The following is a 12,336-nucleotide window of genomic DNA, read 5'->3' as shown; positions in this document are numbered from 1 at the left end:
TTCCTCGCCCAAGTTTATTGGACTGTAATTTGTCGCTGATTTGCAGTGAGTAATTCACCACGTTCGGACTCTGCCCAAAAAGGTTGTGAGATTGTCAGTATCGGTAGCCGTGGTAAAGGGTTTGGGGCTTTTTACAGAGAGTTCTTTAATTCTTGAAGTCAAGGGTGGACCGTGATCAGACTTAAAGCGGATCTGTCATCATGTTCCACAATGCAGACTGCATATATTAGTACATAGGTCTTGTAGACCTGATGAGACTGGTGTACTTCTAAATATATGTAAAATTCTTTACTTCCTAAAGTTACAAGGGTTTATCTGGGACTTTGGTTTTTATTGTCTACTGCAGTAAGAACGTACCAGTTAACTAATTGGCTCTTTTACCCTTCGACATCTGTTCCGGCTCAAAGTGGCCGTGGACTACTCCTGCCAGTGATTGCCCGGCTTCTGCTGACGTTGTGTTTACAGAGCAGCACCTTCTCTTCCGCCTTGCTCTGTCGACAAAGCATCACTGCTGACTGCCAACCATCTCCATCTAACACAGCGGGGAGCCGGCTGATAACGGGTGATGTCAGCAGTGACGCCCTGTCGACAGAGCAGAGCAAAAGAAAAAGAGCTGCTGTGAGGTCAAATGAAGCCTAAGAACCGCCACCTTTACCGGGACACATCTCTGCATGGTTAGAACACGAAGGCAACTACCGGCCATTAAATTCTTGGTTCAGTAGCCCCCAAAAATAAGAGTACCCGATAACCCCTTTAAGATGCGTATTTTCTGAGTGTCCCTATAGCTGAACTCATTTTATCATTGGGCAGTACAACGTTCTACAAGGATTATAAAGTGTTGCTGAAATGAGTTGTAAAATTAAGTACACCAGCCTCATCAGGTCTAGGGAATCTTCTCCTAATGTTCAGTGTGTATTGTGTGTGAATTCTCGTGATGGATCCGCAGTAACCAGTGTGTTCTCGCATGTTGGATCCTTTGACCTTATTCCTTGTCTGACCCTTCTTGCAGTTCTTGCCTTGCCTGTATAATCTAGTAACTCAGAGTAAACGCTGCATTTTTTTTTTCCTACTTTGTTAATTTATGTAGAAAATCCGTTGCCCCTAAACAGATGAAGTGCGAGGATGTGATGAGTGTAAAAAGAGCAATTAGGGCAAGTGACGCATCTCATTTTTTCTATACTAAACACATAAAATGCTTCATCTAATCTGCACCATAAAGCACAAAAAAAACCAAAACAAAGGAAAAATATAATAATCAGGGCATATTGCTATATAGTATTTTAGGTCAGACCCTGGAAGAAAAAATGCAGTGTTTTTGCACGTGGGAACATGACCTTACAGTTTAGGTTTTTTTGTGTTGTATACTAATATTTAGGAATAATACTTTAAAGCATTATTTAAGACTTTAACAGATCGCTGCCAAATCCACTGCCTTAAGTTTTGGTTTTTTTTTTGTTCTAAGTTCAGCCTTATAGATTATTTTTGTTCCTCCTGCAGTAATTTGTCCTGCACGATCTCCAATAATGCATTTGGATATTGAGTGTTTTCTTTTTTACGTAGGTGATAACTTTACATGTAGTGGTTCTATCCCCTGTAGGGCATTAATTAGTGCGATCAGTAACTATGGTCTTACTAATTCATTCAAAGGGGGAGAACGTCGAGTTGAAATGATCTATGGGATCATCTTATATACAGTGGGGCAAAAAAGTATTTAGTCAGTCAGCAATAGTGCAAGTTCCACCACTTAAAAAGATGAGAGGCGTCTGTAATTTACATCATAGGTAGACCTCAACTATGGGAGACAAACTGAGAAAAAAAAATCCAGAAAATCACAGTCTGTTTTTTTAACAATTTATTTGCATATTATGGTGGAAAATAAGTATTTGGTCAGAAACAAAATTTCATCTCAATACTTTGTAATATATCCTTTGTTGGCAATGACAGAGGTCAAACGTTTTCTGTAAGTCTTCACAAGGTTGCCACACACTGTTGTTAGTATGTTGGCCCATTCCTCCATGCAGATCTCCTCTAGAGCAGTGATGTTTTTGGCTTTTCGCTTGGCAACACGGACTTTCAACTCCCTCCAAAGGTTTTCTATAGGGTTGAGATCTGGAGACTGGCTAGGCCACTCCAGGACCTTGAAATGCTTCTTACGAAGCCACTCCTTCGTTGCCCTGGCGGTGTGCTTTGGATCATTGTCATGTTGAAAGACCCAGCCACGTTTCATCTTCAATGCCCTTGCTGATGGAAGGAGGTTTGCACTCAAAATCTCACGATACATGGCCCCATTCATTCTTTCATGTACTCGGATCAGTCGTCCTGGCCCCTTTGCAGAGAAACAGCCCCAAAGCATGATGTTTCCACCACCATGCTTTACAGTAGGTATGGTGTTTGGAGGAAAAAGAATACTGAGTTGCATCCATCAAACACGACAAGTTGTGTTTCTACCAAACAGTTCCAGTTTGGTTTCATCAGACCATAGGACATTCTCCCAAAACTCCTCTGGATCATCCAAATGCTCTCTAGCAAACTTCAGACGGGCCCGGACATGTACTGGCTTAAGCAGTGGGACACGTCTGGCACTGCAGGATCTGAGTCCATGGTGGCGTAGTGTGTTACTTATGGTAGGCCTTGTTACATTGGTCCCAGCTCTCTGCAGTTCATTCACTAGGTCCCCCCGCGTGGTTCTGGGATTTTTGCTCACCGTTCTTGAGATCATTCTGACCCCACGGGGTGGGATTTTGCGTGGAGCCCCAGATCGAGGGAGATTATCAGTGGTCTTGTATGTCTTCCATTTTCTAATTATTGCTCCCACTGTTGATTTCTTCACTCCAAGCTGGTTGGCTATTGCAGATTCAGTCTTCCCAGCCTGGTGCAGGGCTACAATTTTGTTTCTGGTGTCCTTTGACAGCTCTTTGGTCTTCACCATAGTGGAGTTTGGAGTCAGACTGTTTGAGGGTGTGCACAGGTGTCTTTTTATACTGACAACAAGTTTAAACAGGTGCCGTTACTACAGGTAATGAGTGGAGGAAAGAGGAGACTCTTAAAGAAGAAGTTACAGGTCTGTGAGAGCCAGAAATCTTGATTGTTTGTTTCTGACCAAATACTTATTTTCCACCATAATATGCAAATAAAATGTTAAAAAAACAGACAATGTGATTTTCTAGATTTTTTTTTCTCAGTTTGTCTCCCATAGTTGAGGTCTACCTATGATGTAAATTACAGACGCCTCTCATCTTTTTAAGTGGTGGAACTTGCACTATTGCTGACTGACAATACTTTTTTGCACCACTGTATAGGTGATGTTTGTGATCTCTGGTCACCACTGATTCCCCCCTCCCCCACAACATAAGGGCACTACAGAGCAGGGCTGTGGAGTCAGTAAGCCAAACCTCCGACTCCTCAATTTACATGACACCGACTCCACCAAAATGGACTCAGACTCCACAGCCCTGCTACAGAGTACCCGGACCCCTTTGGTACCGCCTGTAGCCTTCCCCTGAAAATCTGACGCAGTATTCTAAGCAGACTGTCATTGACTTACATGATCCTGTAATGACTGTTGCTAGATTTTCAGAAACCCCTGTGCTCAGGGTGTCCTTTTTATTAAGCCCTTTCACTTTTAGTAATCAGTGGTGGTCCGAGATCAGCCTGTATTTTCCCTTTATAGGTACCTTCACACTGAGCAACTTTAGAACGATAGCGATCCGTGACGTTGCAGCGTCCTGGATAGCGATATCGTTGTGTTTGACACGCAGCAGCGATCAGGATCCTGCTGTGACATCGCTGGTCGTCGCTAGAAGGCCAGAACTTTATTTCGGTGCTGGATCACCCGCTGACATCGCTGAATCGGCGTGTGTGACGCCGATCCAGCGATGTCTTCACTTGTAACCAGGGTAAACATCTGGTTACTAAGCGCAGGGCCGCGCTTAGTAACCCAATATTTACCCTGGTTACCATTGTAAATGTAAAAAAAAAACAAAAAATACATACTTACATTCCGGTGTCTGTCGCGTCCCCCGGCGTGAGCTTCCCTGCACTGTGTCAGCGCCGGCCGGCCATAAAGCAGAGCACAGTGGTGACGTCACCGCTCTGCTCTACGGCCGGCGCTTACACGGTGCAGGGAAGCTGATGCCGGGGGAAGCGACAGACACCGGAATGTAAGTATGTAGTGTTTTTTTTTTTTTACATTTACAATGGTAACCAGGGTAAACATCGGGTTACTAAGCGCGGCCCTGCGCTTAGTAGCCCGATGTTTACCCTGGTTACCTGGGACTTCAGCATCGTTGGTCGCTGGAGAGCGGTCTGTGTGACAGCTCTCCAGCGACCACACAACGACGAAACAGCGACGCTGCAGCGATCGGCATCGTTGTCTATATCGCTGCAGCGTCGCTTAATGTGACGGTACCTTTAGGCATATATTCCAGCATTGCTGTTTCTTTAGCATTGGTAAAGGTACATCTCTTGTAGAACGCTGCATTCTCTGGCCTCTATGTAATATATGCCGCCATCACCAAATCCATTCTATTTTCCCCGTACATCCCAAGGCCATGCAGTATTATGTGCTTATCCCAATGAGGCACTCTGGACCTTATTTTGCTTCCCCCCCCCCCATGCTGTATAGATTTGTAGTAACTCCTGAAGTGCCTTGTTGCAGCAGCATTTTATAGACCTGGTATGGTGCGTGACAATGCTGCAACTCTTTACCATGTGGAAAGGGGTTTCCCTTGATTTCATTACTGGAACCCCCCGTAATTTGCTTTAAGAAACCATCGTCTTGTTGTAGCTGGATATTGATCCCGGATACCGTCATTGAATTGGTACAACATTTTGTATTGCACTCGTGCCTGTTAATAGCCCATTGTACATGGACACGCTCATTTTCACTTGATTTTTTTTATCTTGTCATAACTTTGTGGAAATAAATCCAGGATGAATATTTGTGCGCAGGAGTCACGCCGCTAATTTAACACCTTCTCTATTTTTTTTTCCGTTCCTGCCTTTAAAACAATGTTATAACTGGAGCCTTTGATGCGACTGATTTGCAGAAGTCATGTTTATTTATTGCAAGTTATGTAACTAAATATTTGAGAAGAAACCAAAAAAAAGTCTGCGTTATTCTTTTGTTGTGTTCTAACATCGTGCTCGCATATCGCCACGTTCAGCAATCTGCGCACTGGTCTACAGAGATCAAATGCTTGAAAACCATCTGGGAACGACAATGATTTCTAGAATGTCTATCTTTAAAGAGTATCCACAGGAGGGCGCTATCAAAGCGGTGTATGGGCTTTGTACACTTTCTATTGAGCCTATACAGTAGTCTGTGTGCACACTCATTCTTTCTGAAAATGTCACTTTCTGGGCTGCTTGCTGCAGTTTTGATAAAATCCGTTTTCTCTGCTGCAGTTCTCTAAAAGCTGAACTCTAAAACCCCGCCCACATCACTGATTGGCAGCTTTGGCTGCTTCCTGCCTATGCAGAATGGACACAATCAGTGGTAGGGGGCGGGTTATACAGAGCTCATGAATATGGAGGACTATATGGCAGCGGTTTTACTAGTCCTCTACTGATAATCTCCTGCTGATGAAACTGATTTTATTAAAAACCACAGCAAGCAGCTCAGTAAGTGACACATTGCTGGAGTCAGCATCTCTTTACATTATGCTGCTCTCCAATTCGAGTTGTAACATAGTAACATAGTTAGTAAGGCCGAAAAAAGACATTTGTCCATCCAGTTCAGCCTATATTCCATCATAATAAATACCCAGATCTACGTCCTTCTACAGAACCTAATAATTGTATGATACAATATTGTTCTGCTCCAGGAAGACATCCAGGCCTCTCTTGAACCCCTCGACTGAGTTCGCCATCACCACCTCCTCAGGCAAGCAATTCCAGATTCTTACTGCCCTAACAGTAAAGAATCCTCTTCTATGTTGGTGGAAAAACCTTCTCTCCTCCAGACGCAAAGAATGCCCCCTTGTGCCCGTCACCTTCCTTGGTATAAACAGATCCTCAGCGAGATATTTGTATTGTCCCCTTATATACTTATACATGGTTATTAGATCGCCCCTCAGTCGTCTTTTTTCTAGACTAAATAATCCTAATTTCGCTAATCTATCTGGGTATTGTAGTTCTCCCATCCCCTTTATTAATTTTGTTGCCCTCCTTTGTACTCTCTCTAGTTCCATTATATCCTTCCTGAGCACCGGTGCCCAAAACTGGACACAGTACTCCATGTGCGGTCTAACTAGGGATTTGTACAGAGGCAGTATAATGCTCTCATCATGTGTATCCAGACCTCTTTTAATGCACCCCATGATCCTGTTTGCCTTGGCAGCTGCTGCCTGGCACTGGCTGCTCCAGGTAAGTTTATCATTAACTAGGATCCCCAAGTCCTTCTCCCTGTCAGATTTACCCAGTGGTTTCCCGTTCAGTGTGTAATGGTGATATTGATTCCCTCTTCCCATGTGTATAACCTTACATTTATCATTGTTAAACCTCATCTGCCACCTTTCAGCCCAAGTTTCCAACTTATCCAGATCCATCTGTAGCAGAATACTATCTTCTCTTGTATTAACTGCTTTACATAGTTTTGTATCATCTGCAAATATCGATATTTTACTGTGTAAACCTTCTACCAGATCATTAATGAATATGTTGAAGAGAACAGGTCCCAATACTGACCCCTGTGCTGCCACAATGCAACCGCATATAGCGAGTTTGATACTACGACCCAACATTCAGCAGATATCTAATCCTAGATTTCCACACATTTCAATAGATGTAACTGGTGTGTGATATACAGTATGTGGGTTTGGATTTCCAGGGAATTCCTTGACTTTGTGTGCCCACCATGTGGCTGCATGTACCAAAGTGTTCACAAGATCTGTCTTCAAAAATACAGTCCTCAGCCACTCACAAATGCCTCGGCCTTTACTAGTCAGGCAACGGGATGTCTACTGATACATTCATGAGTTGCCGGTTTATAGCAGACATTTCTGCACCTGTCACGTTCATCTTAATGGGGTTTCAGAAATCCATGTGCTTTCTGCAGAATTTACCCGATTCAAATGTACGGAACGGATTTTTCAGTTCCGAAAGTCCAGTATGTAACAAATCTGCTGAATGTGAATATACCCTAAGGATATGTTCACATGACGCTGTGGGGCCCAGCAGCCTTAAACTACACCCCCAGTAATACTTCAGAGCCAAAGATCATATCTGGAGTTGTGATTTAACAACTGGAGGGATGAAGCGTGCTGATCCTGCAAGGTGATCCTCACACGTAACCTGTAGTGTAAGAATTTACAGAATTATTGCAGTTTCTCTCACTTTGGTATGGAGGTGAGTGCGACCAGTGATGTGCCGTCTACTGGTCCCTGTTGATCGCACACAAGCTCCATACTGTGATCTGTAGATGTGATGTCACCGGCCTCGCTCACCACCCAAAATGGAAATGAAAGAAGACGCAATAACCCTTCAAAGAACAGAATTGAGACGCTCCATTTTAGATTACACCAAATTCGGCTGCCATTACAGCTCCATGATAAATTGTTAGCCGCCCTCTGATATTTTTGTTTTCAACACTTCCAATCTGAAACGGCACCATTAACAGCCATATTTTTCTAATGTCATTAAAAAAAAAATGCCAAAAAACTCTCCCCAAGTGTCAATTTCTCTGCAGCTAATGTGTTGCTAAGTGGATAAGCACATGCTTCTTATCCAGAGCGTTGGTTATTGTCTGTATCCTTGTGCACACTGCAATTTGTCTGATGAAGGTCGATTATATGACTGAAACATCTTTATTTTTAGATCACCTGCACACAATAAAATGGTCTTCTTACAACATTTACAGAACCAGAAACACATGGGCTACTTGCACAATGAACAAGTCTGTAGGAACCTGTTCACACACCACCAAGAAACTTAAAGACACAAAAGAGCACAGTGAGGTCAAAAATGCTCTGTTGTAAAAAAAAAAAAAAAAATCACAGTAATAAGCAAGTGCTAGTCAAAAGATGGAAAAAACAGGGTATTTAGTTGATACGTTTTTTTGCAAAAAAAAGTATACTAAGCTACTCCACCAATCATCAAGGTATACCCACATAGGGATTATATACTTTAGGTAGGACTGCTCTATCTGATGTATTTAAAAACCTGACCCTCTGTATAGTACCCGTATAAGCAGGGTTCAGAGGGAATTTTCATGTGGACATGCTGGATGGAACAGCTTTGATGCAAATGACCCATAAGGAGTGGTGGACTCCCCAGTCTTGTAGAAACAAGAGAACAATTACAGAACCAGAAACACATGGGCTACTTGCACAATGAACAAGTCTGTAGGAACCTGTTCACACACCACCAAGAAACCTGAAGACACAAAAGAGCACATTGAGGTCAAAAATACTCTGTTGTAAAACTGCTCTATATGCGTATACCTTGACGATTGGTGGAGCAGCTTAGTATACATTTTTTTTGCAAAAAAAAGTATCAACTAAATACCCTGTTTTCTTTATCGCCTCTCATTGGGGGACTGTCCCCCAATGGAGGCTTCAAGAAACAGATTTTACGGTAAGCAACCAAAAATCCTGTTTTTTCCATCTTTTGACTAGCACTTGCTTATTAGGCCGGCGTCACACACAGCGTATGAAAATACAGTCTGTATATTACGGCCGTAATACGCTGAAAAGTCCCGATAATAGTGGTCCGCAGCTCCTCCGTAGGCAGGGTGTGTCACCGTTTTTTGCGCATGGCATCCTCCGTATGTAATCCGTATGGCAACCGTAATGCATGTTTTTATCGCAGGCTTGCAAAACCGACATACGGCTATACAAGGGATCCATGTGTAAAAAAAACAAACAAACCCATATATACTGTATATGTGTGTGTGTGTGTATATATATATATATATATATATATATATATATATTCAGTGAGACACATATGTATATATATTAATATTTCATGCAGCGCGATATAGCAGAAAGCCGGTAATTCAATTACCGGCTTTTGCTTTCTCCTTCCTAAACCCGACATGATATGAGACCTGGTTTACATACAGTAAACCATCTCATATCCCCATTTTTTTTGCATATTCCACACTACTGTTAGTAGTGTGTATATGCAAAATTTGGCCGTTCTAGCTATTAAATTAAGGGGTTAAATGGCGGAAAAAATTGGCGTGGGCTCCCGCACAATTGTCTCCGCCAGAGTGGTAAAGCCAGTGACTGAGGGCAGATATTAATAGCCTGGAGAGGGTCCATGGTTATTGCCCCCCCCCCCCCCGGCTAATAACACCTGCCCCCAGCCACCCCAGAAAAGGCACATCTGGAAGATGCGCCTATTCTGGCACTTGGCCACTCTCTTCCCATTCCCGTGTAGCGGTGGGATATGGGGTAATGAAGGGTTAATGCCACCTTGCTATTGTAAGGTGACATTAAGCCAAATTAATAATGGAGAGGCGTAAATTATGACACCTATCCATTATTAATCCAATACTAGTAAAGGGTTAAAAAAAACACATTATTAAAAATTAATTTAATGAAAACAACACAAAGGTTGTATTAATTTATTCTCTCAATCCACTCACTGAAGACCCTCGATCTGTAAATAAAAAAAAAATTATAAAACAAGAATATACATACCTTCCGAGGATCTGTAAGGTCCAACGATGTAAATCCATCTGAAGGGGTTAAAATATTTTGCAGGCAGGAGTTCTGTTAATGCAGCGCTACTCCTGCCTGCAAAACCCCAGCGAATGAAGGTAAAGTAGGTCAATGACCTATATTTACCTGCATTTGCGGTGAGGCGCCCTCTGCTGGCTGTTCCTAGATCGTGGGAACTTTCCTAGAAAGCTCCCTGGCTCGAGTTCATATGAGGACAACCAGCAGAGGGCGCCTCACCGCAAATGAAGGTAAATATAGGTCATTGACCTACTTTACCTTCATTCTCCGGGGTTTTGCAGGCAGGAGTAGCGCTGCATTAACAGAACTCCTGCCTGCAAAATATTTTAACCCCTTCAGATGGATTTACATCGTTGGACGTGACAGATCCTCGGAAGGTAAGTATATTCTTGGTTTATTATTTTTTTTTTTTATTTAAAGATCAAGGGTCTTCAGTGAGTGGATTGAGAGTAGAATAAATTAATACAACAACCTTTGTGTTTTTTTTTCATTAAATTAATTTTTAATAATGTGTTGTTTTTTTTTAACCCTTTACTAGTATTGGATTAATAATGGATAGGTGTCATAATTGACGCCTCTCCATTATTAATTTGGCTTAATGTCACCTTACAATAGCAAGGTGGCATTAACCCTTCATTACCCCATATCCCACCGCTACACGGGAATGGGAAGAGAGTGGCCAAGTTCCAGAATAGGTGCATCTTCCAGATGTGCCTTTTCTGGGGTGGCTGGGGGCAGGTTTTTTTAGCCAAGAGGGGGGGGGGGGGCAATAACCATGGACCCTCTCCAGGCTATTAATATCTGCCCTCAGTCACTGGCTTCACCACTCTGGTGGAGAAAATTGTGCGGGAGCCCACGCCAATTTTTTCCGCCATTTAACCCCTTAATTTACTAGCTAGAACGGCCAAATTTTGCATATACACACTACTAACATTAGTAGTGTGGAATATGCAAAAAAAATGGTGATATGAGATGGTTTACTGTATGTAAACCAGGTCTCATATCATGTCGGGTTTTAGGAAGGAGAAAGCAAAAGCCGGTAATTGAATTACCGGCTTTCTGCTATATCGCGCTGGATGAAATATTAATATATATATATATATATATATATATATACACACACATATGTGTCTCACTGACATATATATATATATATATATACCTATTCTATGTGTACACATTTATTCTACCTATTCTACTGTAAGCTGTCAGTGTGATTTTACTGTACACCGCACTGAATTGCCGGCTTTTCTCTCTAACACCGCTGTGTAGTATTCCTCGCAAGTCACACTGCTGGTCCGTGTGTGATCCGTATTTTTGGGGCTTCCATAGACTTTCATTGACGTTTTATTTGCGCAATACGGCGACAAACGCAGCATGCTGCGATTTTCTACGGCCGTAGAAAGCCGTATAATACTGATCAGTTTAATACGGCAGATAGGAGCAGGGGCATAGAGAATAATTGTGCCGTATTTTTTGCGAGTTTTACGGACGTAGTTTCTGCGCTCTTACGTCCGTAAAACTCGCAAGTGTAACTCCGGCCTTACTGTGATTTTTTTTACAACAGAGTATTTTTTACGTCACTGTGCTCTTTTGTGTCTTCAAGTTTCTTGGTGGTGTGTGAACAGGTTCCAAGATTGCCTTGCGCAGGCGTGTACTATGGAGGACAGAGAATGAACTTCAATCCAATATTGCAGCCGGCATGCAGCCAGCGGGTAAGGAAAGGGTGAATCAAACACCCGAAAACCCCGCCCCTATGGCTGAAGATTGTTCCCTCCAAATTCAGGTGACAGAGTCCCTTTAATCCTCTACGTAGTTGAATATTCATTTCTAATTAACTTCTTAGGCCTCTTTCACACTTGTGTCGTTTGGCAATCGTTTTGGGAAAAAAAACTGATCCTGCAAATGTGCCCGCAGGATCCGTTTTTTTCCCATAGACTTGTATTAGCGACGGATGGCCACACGTCGTATCTGTCGTGTTTTGGCGGACTGTCGGCACGAAAAAACATTCAAGTGAAAGTTTTTTTTTTTTGTCCATCGCGGCCGAAACTTCGCCCCCTCCTCCCCGGACTTCAGAATGGGCAGCAGATGCATTGAAAAACTGCATCCGCTGCCCACGTCGGGCACAAATTTCACAACGTACGTCGGCCCGACGCAAGTGTGAAAGTAGCCTTAAAGTCTCAAGCATCTAATTTACATCATGTGCATACTGCCAAGAAGAGGTGTCCCAAATGGAGATGAGCGAATATTTCAATGTTTGGTTCGAATTACGAATCGCTGAATTTGCAATATTCACCGAATACAGCCGAACGCCATTAATGTCAATGGGAGGCTAAAACAAACACATGCACAACACCTGATGAGGCTATGAGCACACATTGCGGATTAGGCTTAGGAATTTATGGTGCGGATTCTGCCTCTCCTAGCAGAAAACGCACCTGCGGATTTGTCGCGTTTTTTGTGCGTTTTTGCTGCGGTTTTTACCCCTGCGGTTTTCTATAATGGAATGGGTACAAAAACGCTGCAGATTCACAAAAAAGTGACATGCTACTTTTAAACAGCAGCGTTTCCGCAGGGGATTTTCCGCAACGTGTGCCTTTTTTTTTTCTCATTGATTTACATTGTACTGTAAATCAATTGCGGATCTGCA

Source organism: Ranitomeya imitator, chromosome 3 (assembly GCF_032444005.1).
Source record: "Ranitomeya imitator isolate aRanImi1 chromosome 3, aRanImi1.pri, whole genome shotgun sequence".
In the NCBI taxonomy this organism is placed as follows: domain Eukaryota; kingdom Metazoa; phylum Chordata; class Amphibia; order Anura; family Dendrobatidae; genus Ranitomeya; species Ranitomeya imitator.
This window is presented reverse-complemented; position numbering follows the sequence as displayed.